The sequence below is a fragment of the Lissotriton vulgaris genome, chromosome 9, assembly GCF_964263255.1.
Source record: "Lissotriton vulgaris chromosome 9, aLisVul1.2, whole genome shotgun sequence".
NCBI classification, from domain to species: Eukaryota; Metazoa; Chordata; class Amphibia; order Caudata; family Salamandridae; genus Lissotriton; species Lissotriton vulgaris.
The window spans coordinates 693,754,201-693,767,495 of NC_141697.1; positions in this window are offsets into that span (position 1 = coordinate 693,754,201).

Below are 13,295 nucleotides of genomic sequence, written 5' to 3' on the forward strand. Positions count from 1 at the left end.
TCCTGGTCCTGTACACCTGGCTGGGTGTGGCCATTTCCTGTTTGTGAGGTAATTGGTTGATCAGGATTGGCTGATTCTCCTACGTAAATATTTTTGAATTACCGAATCAGTTTTTACCCATTCGGTTATGGATTCGGTAACACCGATTCGGTATTTCATTGCTGGATTTTTTATTTTTTTACCGATTCTTTGAGATTCGGTATTATATACCGATTCTTAACGAATCGGTAAACTTTACCGATTTTTTATCTTCATCGCGTTTTACGAATTCTTAATACAGATTCGGTAAAATTCGGTATTAAGGAATCGGTATTCTCCTTTTACCTACATATGGCCCTAAATTGGATGTTCCTAAAGCGTGCATTTCTGGAAACTTTTTTGGGATATTCTAGGGCAGTGTCCCATTCCTTATCATTAAGAACTCTCCCCACTTCTGTTTCCCATCCCCCAAGGCTTACCTTGTTGGTGTTTTGTGTGATCTGCTTATGCCTACTCGGATTTAGGCCAATATGATCTATACTAATGGGATTTATGCTTACAGGCTCTATGCCTGTCCTACCAGGGCTATGCCTAATGTACTGGGTTGTCCATGCCCTGAGGATGACTACTGCAGATCTTCCTGCCTAATGTTTCATGCTAAAGTGATTTACCCCCACATGTTTATGCCGGAGCCGATGTGGCTTATGCTGACGGCAACATTGCTGACCTCCATATTTAACCAGTAGATACTGGTTAGTTTACATTTACTGTTTTGCCTAAGGTGATGACGCTAAGTGAATTTCTTATAACCAATAGGTATGGGCTGTGATCTATTTAGTGCTTATCGACTCTCGTTTATTCTTGGACTTGTGATGGTTCCGGCAGCGGCCCGATTGGCGCTGCCTTGTAAATAGTCCCCCTGTGAATTGCTACCTGGTGCCGGCTGGCACGCTGGATATGTACCTATGTTTGCATTCTAATGTGTTTTTATAATACACAGATTATTTTCATGCAACCTGGTGTGAAGTCTCTTTTTGTAGTGTGCCAGGGGTGTGTCGCTTGTGAGTGCCTGCGCAGATGCTTTATACAATCCTCCGGAGTTTAGCCCACCCGCTCCGCACCACGTTACCCTGTTTCTAACAGGGGGTCACAGTGATTGAATGTTCTGGTGAGTGTGTTCTATCGATCTGTTACCGGAAGGACAATTACTTGTTTTATGTGACTGTAAGTTATTGTGACTGCGTTAGGAGCAGTTACTATGTTTTATAGCTTTTGGATATACAGTTACTTGTTAGTACGAATGTGTGAGCGAGTGTACGAGGTGAAATTGTAAAGGAGGGTGAGTTGCTGCAAAGAGGGAGCAATGACGTCAGAGTGCGCTGCGCTGGCATTGGTCGGTTGGTGTAACGTTGGTGGAAGTTTGTCCACTTTAATTGATTGTAACAATGCGTTGTTGTAAGGTGTTGTGAGATTTGTGTAGGGGCGACTCAGGGGTGGTGACTCGGGTAGGGGAGGAGGCTCCACCAGAGGATACCCCGGCACATTATATGGCAACAAATGTAGGACTTCATACCATAGTGTGGTTTTAAAATTTGCATAAAATTGGAGAGAAAGAGGGAGAATTGGCGTTTCCTCGTTATGGGTCATTTCGTATGGCGGTGCTATACCAGCTGAGAGGAGTGATGTCTCCTCTGAAACCTCCGCCCAGACCCACACAATTTGAGGAATTAGATGCATGAATGAGAGGAGTAATGACGAAAAGGAGAAAAGCTTCACAGGGAAGAATTAAGAAAGCAATAAAGGCATATCAGGATGCCAGGTGGGACGCACAGTTGAAGAGATGGAGAATAGATATTACAGAGGGAGAACAATTGTATCCATTTTGGATGCTAGAAAGAGGGTCTGGAGGGAAAAGTAAGACAGAAGAGGACAGTGATACAGATGACAGTTTTCTTGAAACATTGCTATCAGAACGTCCTCCACCTTGTGACTCTAGGTTAGAGACCGGGAAGACGCAGCACATAGGGAAAGTCTCAGGAGCAGGATAAATGCATTTAGAGGACAAGACAACAGGATTAAGAGGGAGTATTTCAGTTGTAACTAGAATTTTAGCAGGATCTGGAAGGATAGGGTACACAGATCATGAGACAGGAGCAATTGCATGTACCATGCGGTTTACCAGAATCTCTTATAGTAGCAGTTACCATTGGACCTGTGGTTTCGATATATAACCCCAGAGAGAGAACCAGTGAAAGTCAACAACAACAGGAGAAGGGGAAGAGACTGTATCTGGAGTGAGTCTTATAATGAGTGGAACAGGGTTGGCTCAGGTACCAGTGGAAGCTAGTATTCCACTGCCAGCTACAGCTGATCCATCGAGGATGGACAGTGGGTCGTAACCAAGATGAACAGGAACTTTGGCAAACTCTAGGTCAGAGATCAGAATGTGGGTTCCACCAGTGAGGGAGTCAATGATACGGAAGGTCAAAATGGCGATGAGATGAGAAGCGCCTAGGGTACTGTTTGATCCACAGAATTTGTGTGCGGGCAACCACAGGAGAAGTCGAAGTTGTGAGAGAGAAAGTCGCCCAGTTATGAGAATAGAGGAGAGTGAGGGTCCAAGGAAAACACAAAGTTGTGACAGGGAGGAATCAGGAAGTGAAAGAGGTCAGAGAAGCTTACAAGTCGCAATAAAGGCACCATTGTTAGATGTGGTAAAATTAAATGCAGAAATGGATGAAGTGATAGAAGGGAATCTACCATTGGACAGATTCAAAACATATGATCCAAGCTAGTTGTTATTTGTAGCTAAAGATGTTACTAGAAAGAAAATGCGAGCGCAGGAAGCATTGATACAATTGGCGCGTAGGTATGAGGTGGATTTGACAAAGACAAAATTGTTGCAGGGAAGCTGCAGATTAAATTATACTGATAAAGACTTAGAAGAAAAGCGAATGACAGGATTAAAGGCACAAATTAGAGAATTGGTGATAGCGATGCGACCGTGGAGAGAATTAGACAAATGGGAAGAGAGATGGGCCAGAAAGAAAAGTGCTAAGAAAGTGATAGGAGATACTCCACCTCCGGGTGGAGGGACGGGACAAGTAGGAAATTCCCCTCTGAGAGAAGTGCAAAATGGGGGGGGGGTCTGTACATGTGCCATTGAGTGGGGGTGATTTGGCAGCATTCACTAATGATTTTCCTCAGCTGAGGGAAAAACCTGCCAAATGGTATAAACAAATAGACTGGTTTATCAAGAATTCGAAGGTCTTATGGATTGATTTGAATACTTTTTTTGATATAGTGGTCCCCTGTGATTTGTGGACGGCATGTAAATTTGCCATTGAGTGGCCCGCTGCAGAACCAGCTAGAGATTCAGTGACTCATGGTCCTTCACCCGGGGTAATGAAGGAATATGAGCAGGTGATTACATGGTTACAATCTAAAGTAGCTACACAGACTGTTGATTGGCTTAAAATCGATCGGACCACTCAAGATCTTAAGGACTCGGTACATAACTATTATGAGATACTTTTAGTGGCTTTTAAACAGCATAGTGAATTAGACACTATTGAGCAAAAGGATATAGGACAGTTTGTCTCGAAGTTTGTGCTGGGATTGAAATCGGATATTAGTTTAATGATACAGCACCACCTGATATGCTGGCAGAATAAGTCTGTGGTTGAGATTCTGTGCTGTGTGAAATACTGCAGTGAGCAAGTAGAGGCGGCACAAAAGAAAGTGAAAGACAAGTTGATGTTGGTGCAGTTGAGGAATGCCGGAAGGCCTGATCTGATGCAAGGGGTTGGAGGAGCGATGGGTCGAGGAAGAGGAAGTGGCAGGGGATTGAGTCAACATATGGTATTCCTCCTGAACAGGGAAGAGAAAGGGGAATGGATGCAGGTACAGGATGTGATTGGGTGGCGAATCAAAAGAAGGTCACTGCTTGTCATTATTGTCACAAAATCGGGCATTGGAAGCCTGAGTGTTGATTCTATCTGGCAAGTCAATTGCAATATGAGGGAGAGGGACAGATGTCTGAGGGTTTGAACGTCGTGACTAGACCTAGGTCCATGTATGGAAGAGGTTGTGAGTCACACATGCAGATACCTCAGCCTCCGAGAATACCAATAAATAATCAAGTATATCATCAGATGCCATATTTTTAAATACAAGACAGATTTGACCAAACTCAAGAGCCTCAGGAGTGTCAGAGGGGGTTGCAAGAGGAATGCACTTTAGGTGCAGCCCTTGAAGTAGATCAGAGTAGACCATTTGTAGATGCAGAGGTGAATGGACATCCTGTTACCTTTTTGTTAGATAGTGAAGCTGCGCTCTCCACAGTAAGGACAGAAGTGGTCCCAGATTTATCCCTTTCATAGACATCAATTTGTGTGTTCGATTCAAGCCCAGTCTGTCTATTGGGACGAGACCTTTTGTGTAAGCTAAACTGTACCATATGTTGCACTCCGAGAGGTGTGGAGCTGCAAACCTGTGATGATGATGCCGATTTCTAAATGTCCAATATGAGCTGGTGCGCAGAATTGTTTGTGGTTCTTACGACAGAGGACTTACCACATGATTTGAGGGACTCGGTTTCCCCTGAGAGAGGGGGATTTCACAGGTGAGGAGATAGGATTGATTCGAGGGGTTGAACCTGTTAAGATACAAATCAAACCAAATTCTGTATTTCCACAAACTCCACAGTATAAATTGACTCCGGAAACTGTGGCTTGAATAAGACCTGTAATCGAGTTTATGATTGCACAAGGCATTCTGAAGGAGATAAGAAGAAGTCCCTGCGCCTATAATGGGACTGCAGAAGTCTAGTGGCCAGTACAGAATAGTGCAGTATTTACGCAGGTTTAATGAAATCGTGATCCCATGTTGTCGGGTGGTACCGAATCCAGCTGTTATACTATTCCAAATAACATGTGAGGCAGAATGGTTTACAGTCATCAATTTATGTAAGGCATTTTTCTCCATGTCACTCCACGAGGATAGCCAATTTATTTTTGGATTTAGGATGGACGACAGTGTGTTAACATGGTGTCGTATCCCGCAAGGGTATACAGAAAGCCACTCTATCTTTAGACAGAGTTTGAAAAAGAATCTTGAAGGGCTGGTGATGCCCCAGAGCTCAGTTTTGGTTCAGAATACAGATGACCTTTTGGTCAATTCAGAGACTGAGGATGCTTGCAGGATCGACACTGTGGCTTTGCTGAATCATCTGGCAGAGAATGGACACAAAGTGTCCCCAAATAATCTTCAGTATTGTCAGACTGAAGTTCAGTATCTAGGTCACTGAATTGAAAAGGGAAAACGAAGAGTGTCACCAGATCGCATAGAGACGATTCTGCAAATAGGAACTCCGAAAACCCAGAGAGAAGTATGCATGTTTTTGGGAATGGTCGGCTATTGTCGACAGTGGATCCCAAACATTTCATTGCAAGCAAAGCCACTATTGAGGTTGACTCGAAAGGACGTTAGTGATCCGGTACCATGGGACCACGATTGTTTGAAAGCCTTCCACGAGCTGAGAGAGAGCCTATGTTGTGCACCAACTCTGGGAATGCCGGATTATAACAAAGCGTTTTCGCTTCTCTGCTGTGAGAAGGAGGGATGTGCACTAGCAGTCCTTGTACATTCACATGGGGGTGCCCATAGACCAGTGGTTTACTTTCCCGCTACATTAGATCCAGTAACTTCTGCGTTGCCCGGATGTCTCAAGTCCGTTGCTGCAACATGTGTTAGCATTGGGAGATGTGAAAGCATAGTGATGGGTCATCCACTTATTGTTTATGTGCCACATTCAGTAGAACTGTTAATGACAAGAACCAAGACGCAGTATTTAATGAATAACAGACTTACATAGTATGAGCAGGTTACATTGGCTTCTGAAAATGTCACTTTGAATTGCTGTTCCACCTTGAATCCTGCCACATTGTTGCCTCTTCCGCAAGAGGAAGGAGAAGATTGTGAAGAACATGACTGTCTAGATGTCACTGAGCTATCTACCAAACCCAGACCTGACTTTGTTGATGAACCTCTGCCTGAATTTGATTTGATCCTTTTTTGTTGATGGTTCATGCTTAAGAGACAATGAAGGGTGTTCAAGAGCAGCGGTTGCTGTGTGCACCATCTTGGGGGTGGTGGAAGCTGCCTGTTTGAAAAGAGTATTCTCTGATCAGGTAGCCGAGATCATTGCTCTGATACGTGCTTGTACCATCTCAAATGGAGTCAGAGTTACTTTCTATACTGACAGCCAATATGGGTTTAGAGTGGTTCATGCTAACATTCTCAGGATCCCCAATCCGTAATGGAGAATATGTGCACCAATTATTGGATACCTTGCAGAAACCTGAGGAAATTGCTTTAGTAAAATGTGCAGCTCATGGAAAGGGAGAGGACTTTGTAACAAAAGGCAATAACTATGCTGACGAAGTAGCTCGTTTTTGTGCTATACATGATTGTGTTTTCAATGGAGAATATGTAGGAGAGAGCATAGAAGAGATCGAGCTCAGCATGATGTTAGCTGTAGCCGATACTTGGGATGAGGTAAAGCGGCTGCAGGATGAGGTCCCAGAGGAGGAAGCTGTATCATGGGTTAGAGCAGGCTGTGAAAAGAGAGAAGATGGCATTTGGGTGTCGACGGATAACAGAGCAGTACTAGCTAACTGTTTATTGAGCCCAATGGCAAGGCAGATTCATGGAGCAGTTCATCTTGGGAGAGATGCCATAGTGCGAGTGTTTAGGCAAACCTGGTTGAACCCACGTTTTCATGTGAATGCTGAAGCAGTGTGTCACAGGTGTGTCACATGTCAACAAATGAATGTTGGAAAGAGAACTGTGGTTGAGATGAGTCACATACGAAGGGCAGGAGGTCCTTTCAATAGGATACAGTTGGATTTTATTGAGATGCCGAGGTGTAACAGGCTGAGATATGTTTTGGTGGTGGTGTGTATCTTTTCACATTGGGTTGAGGCATATCCAGCTTGACGATGTGTCAATTTCACAGTGGCAAACCTGCTATTACGGGAATTGATCCTGAATTTTGGAAAGAGAACTGTGGTTGAGATGAGTCACATACGAAGGGCAGGAGGTCCTTTCAATAGGATACAGTTGGATTTTATTGAGATGCCGAGGTGTAACAGGCTGAGATATGTTTTGGTGGTGGTGTGTATCTTTTCACATTGGGTTGAGGCATATCCAGCTAGACGATGTGACAATTTCACAGTGGCAAACCTGCTATTACGGTAATTGATCCTGCGATTTGGATTTCAGACATCAGTGGAGACAGATAGAGGAACACACTTCCATAGCAAACTTATTAAATTGTTGTGTACGGCTTTGAAGATTGATCAGAGATTGCACTGTAGCTACAGGCCTGAGGCATCTGGTCTTGTGGAGCAGATAAATGGCACAATCAAGATGAGGGTGTCAAAGGTTTGTTCATCAACTTCTTTAAAATGGCCAGATGCGCTGCAGTTGGTATTGATGAGTCTGCGTAGAACTCCTGCTAGAAGGACAGGGCTTTCTCCCCATGAGATATTGATGGAAAGAGCTATGCGATTGCCTATGGTGCCAGTGTAAAAGATGAAAAATTAGTTGGCCCTCTTCAATGAATACATTTAAATGAACCGTAGTTTATATTAATTTATGCCTGACATCTGCCTGTAAATGATATGAGCCACTCATAATGGAAGGTAGCTCCATGCTGCACAAATGGTTAAAATTAAGTTGTCCGAAATTCAGCTGAAACCAGAAAGAATGGCAATTGACGTGTACGTGCCCATTCTGCTGTAACTCTAACTTGTTTAATGATTCACTAGCTTTTCACCTGTGTATAGAGCCAGTTCAGCAAGTTCAGCGAGCCAATTCCTAGAAAGGGCTCGCTGACCTAGGACGTGCCAAGTTTGGTCTGCCCCTTGCCCGGTTAAGTGAAAGGGTAAAGTGTTTGCTCATCACAGATAGCAAGTGCGAAAGCAGAAAACACGGGCCTCTGCTGATAAGAGCAAACAAGTGCACATTGACATTTCAAAGATAACCGACCGAAGGCTGTGGGTCAGGAGGTAGTGGTGTAAAGATTAACTAGCATCTGCATGGTCAGATCCGTCAGGAATAATGTAAAGTGTGAACGTAGACATATTTCTGAAATGCACCATGATGTTGTAATGTACACATGGACTATTTCTGAAATGATCACCCCATGATGTCATTGTTAATAATTAATGTGTCCATGTACACGTGGACTATCTGTAAAGTGCTCACACCATGATGTTAATGTTAATGATTGATGTATCCAGGTTCTGAAAAATGTATATAAGAACTGATTTCCTTTCTGTAAAACCAGATCACTTTGCAATCCTGCAAATTGTCTCAGCTGCAGCTTATTGGCAATAAAGCCACTTTCTTTTGAAACCTTGTATGTGCCCTTCTTCTTATCCCTATTAACAAAATGTTGTGCTTTTACAGATGGTGCGGGTGACTCGCTAGGAACTGATGGTCTCCGCAGGGGATAAAGAACTGCGGTCTCTGGACTCTTCAGGGGCCTTCCAGTCTCGGTGTATGCTGCGCAGCTGCTGATTGGACATAGTTTCCTGCAAGGCCCAGACAGGAAGGCTCCCGTTGATAAGCCTTTGACAATAGACACCACCAGCTTCCTTTGAGCCATCAGGTGATTTTGCCACAGCAAAGAAGGGTGCATACAACAGCATACAACTGGTCTGATGATCAGGTAGGCAGTGCTTAACTGCACTGAACTAAATTTTATCAATTGAATGTTGTTTTTCTAACTACATCAGAGGGTACACACTGAGATTCATTAGGGGTCTCTAGGGGAGGTCTGAGGGCACCTTTAAGATAGGTGCCTGAGGAGGACTGTCCAACCTGTGAAAGATCATAAGCATCCCAAGGACAGGAGAGGGACCGTGGGAGGTTGCCTCAGAGGGACCGTGGGAGGTTGCATCAAGACAGAGCAGGCTTCTGAAAGACGTCTAAAAATATGCATATTTTTGAAGTAAGGTGTACAACAGTATATTTCTAGAAAAGAAATAAAAAGTGACAAAGGAAGAAAAATAATTAAATTAGTAACTAAATAAAATTAAAAATGTTTAGCAAATTATTTCTGAGCACAGCTAAAGGCCGCAGGGCAGCCTTAGATGTCACTCAACCGACACCTCCTTGTGGCACACCAGCATGGTACGTGTCACGAAAAAAAGGGTACCATACAGCTATTCATCTAGATCAATGGACTCATTATACCAGGAAAAATCCTGATTTACAGTGGCCAGAATATGGCACGTTTGATAGAGCTAAAATGCTTTATTTAGAAGATTGTTTAAGGGAACGTGAGAAGAAAGGGAAGAAAGTAAGTTTATTACAATGGGATGCATTTCATGCATGGCGGTCATACGCCGCTAATAGATGGTCATGGGAACCTAGGACAACGAAAGGAAAAGCTATGGCACATGATAGGGAGAAGGCAAAAGAAAGATGTGAATCAAGTTGTAGGGAAAAAGAAATGGAAATAGACAAATGCTTCACAGTTCATAAACCAATACCAGATGTGTACCCAACTCTACCTAATGCTCCTTTAGAACAGGAAGATACAGAGGATCCTGTAATAGAAGCATTATTAACGACTCCTCCTCCATATAGCCCACAAACATCACACAACGCATCACTGGAACAAAAATACACAACTACTATACAACATAAAGAAGTATCTGGTACACCTATAGGAAAAAGGGGTCTGCGATCACAATTAGCACTTTCACAGAAGGAACAGAGTGAGGTACAGGCATGGGTAGATGAAGTTATGAAGAAAGGGTCCTCATTGTGGTTGAATGAAAGGTGCGCATTCCCAGCGCATTACACACCAGCATTTCAACATTTTGCTTTGATAGATTTGGACACCAAAGCGTTTCACAGATTTAAGAGTTGGGAGAGGTTTTGGCCCTCTTCTGCTGGATACCCACGTGTTGAAAATTTGCCTAATAAAATATATAACAAATTACTAACTGCACTAGAAGACACAGCAGCAATAGAAAAAGAGAGATTAGAAGCACTCCAGATATTAACTGAATGGGTGGACGCACAGATAATGATAGAAAGAAAATGTGATGGTTTAAGAAAAGTAAAGAGGAGGGGGAACTACAACAGCCATCTAAGTCTTGTGTTCTTTCACCTGATCACATCATGCCTTTGAGAGAAGTACCAGGAAGTCAGCCAGGACACACTACTATTAAGGTGCACACACCATGGTCTAACGTTGAGTTACATAGATTTGCCCTTCAGTTTCCAGATATTAGACAAGACAGAGAAGAATGGTATAGACAGACAGAAATAATACTAAGAGTTGGCACTTTAACACTGGATGACATAGAACAGATGTTTTCCATAATTTTGCCACCAGACATTTGGGGAAAAATAAGGAGAGAGGATGATGAAGGCTTAAAAATACTCTGGGAAAACATTACTAAAGCAAAAAGGGAACAAGGAGAGGATATATCGGATGATATTAGAGACTTACCAGCAAAAATAATGGCTAAAGTAAATACACTGGTACCCAGAAAACAAATAGACTGGTCAAAATTAAATGCATGCATTCAAAATACTGAAGAAACAGTATCTGGGTTTTTCGCTAGAATACAGAAAGTCTTCAGAGCTTCAAGTGGTTTAGATACTGAAAAAGAAGCAACACAAAGCGCACTTGTCTCCTGTTTTGTAAATAATTTAAAGCCTTCAATAAAAAGAGGGATTCTAGAGTACAACCCTACTTGGTCATGCAAACCTCTGACAGAAATTTTACAATTAGCACAGTATTACGAAATGCTAGGGAAAAAGGATTTGGAAAGTAAAAATAACAAAATAAAGGAGTTAAAAACAAAGGTTTTGATTCAGCAAGCAAACCAGTATAGCGGCAGAGGACAAAGAAGCAGGGGGAGAGGAAGAGGCCGTGGAGGCCCACAAAGGTCATTTTCGGCTCCCCCTACACAGCATACCACCACAAATGAACAAACACACACACAGGGATGCTTTAATTGTGGGGAACATGATAACTGGAGAGCTCAATGCCCACACCTTATCAAACAGTCACAAAGAGGGGGTGGGATGGGGAGATCAAGAGGCCGGGGAAGGAGCATGGGAAGAGCTGGATATCAACAGCAAGGACGTGACTCACAACATGGCCCAGCAGGGTATTCCCCCAACACAAATTTCTTTGACAATGAACAAATACCAAAAATGCAGGTGCATCACCCTTATGATGGAATATATCAGGAAGGGCCCCAAGGGGAATGGGACTATTATGCACCATAGGGAGGCCCGAGAGAGTTAATACAGAGGATGGTAATCCCTGTAGATCCCACTGGACCATATGTGAGGGGTAAGATTGAAGGTACACCTGTGGAATTACTAATAGATACAGGGGCCACCAATTCCTCCTTAACAAAGAAAAAGTATCCAGATGTTCCTCTCTCGGGAAAAATAAATAAGTCAGTGGGATTCACCAACATACTTGTAACAAGCCCAATTTCAGCACCCTTGAAATACAGTATAGGCCCAATTCAGGACACGCATTCATTCCTTATATCAGACAAATGTGCATTTAATTAGTTGGGATTGGACTTGCTAAAAAAAATGAATGCCACAATTAACTGCACTGCAGACGGAGTTTTCTTGGAAGTAGATGGACCAATGACAGAGGAAATGGGCAACTGTTTCCTATCAATAGGAATACAAAACATTACCGCACAAATAATGGATCAGATAGATTCAAGGATATGGGCAAAACACAAAAATGACACAGGGAAAATGAACATCACACCTGTAACAATTACAGTCAAACAGAATGTGAAATTACCAAGAATACCACAGTACAAAAGAGCTCCAGAGGGTCTAAAGGGATTGCAGGATATAGTAGCTGACTTACTAAAAGAAGGGATTGTTAAAGAAATATCAGGCAGTCCTTGTAACAGCCCTATTCTTCCGGTCTTAAAAAAAAGCGATGGAAATACTAATGAAAAAAGTTACAGATTCATAGTTGATCTCAGAGAAATTAATAAAATAGTGGTGCCACAGTTCCCGGTTGTCCCAAATGTAGTATCAATATTGTCAACACTGTCACCAGAAATGGCATATTTTTCTGTAGTGGATTTGAAGAATGCCTTCTTCTCAATTCCAGTAGATGAGGGTAGCATGTACCTCTTTTCATTCTCTGTAGGCGGGAGAACATTCTGCTTCTGTAGAATCCCTCAAGGGTTCACAGAAAGCCCGAGCATTTACAACCAGGCCTTGAAAAGAGAACTAGACACATTCAATTTATCACCTACTTCTGTGCTAATACCATATATAGATGACCTGCTGCTTGGTAGCATCTCTGAGACACATTGTACAACTGACACCATTAATTTGTTAAATTTCTTAGCTGAACGTGGTCACAAAGTTTCACCAGAAAAGATACAATTTGTTCAACAGGAAGTATCCTACCTAGGACACATCCTGTCGAAAGGGCAGAGAAGATTGGATGATAAGCGCATTAAATTGATTCTACAGACACCAGTGCCACGCACCCAAAAACAGGTGCGAGCCTTTTTAGGTATGGCCAGTTATTGTCGACATTGGATTGCTAACTTCTCCTTGATTTCAAAACCCTTATTGGCCCTGACCCACAAGGACACGCCCGAACCCCTTCAGTGGTTGCCAGAACATGAACAAAGCTTCCTTGCCATTCGGCAAGCTCTCTGCTCTGCTCCTGCTTTAGGCCTACCAGAGTATTCTAAGTCTTTCCAACTCTATGTTCATGAGTCTGACGGGAGTGCTCTTGGGGTTCTATGCCAGCAGTTTGGTGACCACAAAAGACCATGCGCATATTTCTCTGCCACCTTGGATACTGTAGCCAAGGCTTTACCTTCCTGTATATGTTCTGTTGCAGCAACTGCCTTAGCACTACAACGTGCAGAAAGCATAATAATGGGACATGAAGTTGATGTCTATGTTCCACATGCCGTAGAGCTGATACTGAATAAGACACGTACACAGCACCTCACAAATGCCAGGCTCACGCAGTATGAGATCTGTTTATTTGCAGCACATGTAACACTTCACAAGTGTAATGTGCTTAACCCTGCCACTCTGTTACCTATTCCCACTGATGATCTAGTGGACTCAGACCATGATTGTATTTTGTTAACTGAGGAGCAAACAAAAGGGAGAATTGATATGACAGATACACCCTATGCAGATGCAGAAGGAGAATCGTGGGTGGATGGTTCCTGCCTTAGAACAGAGGATGGAAATACATCAGCAGCCTA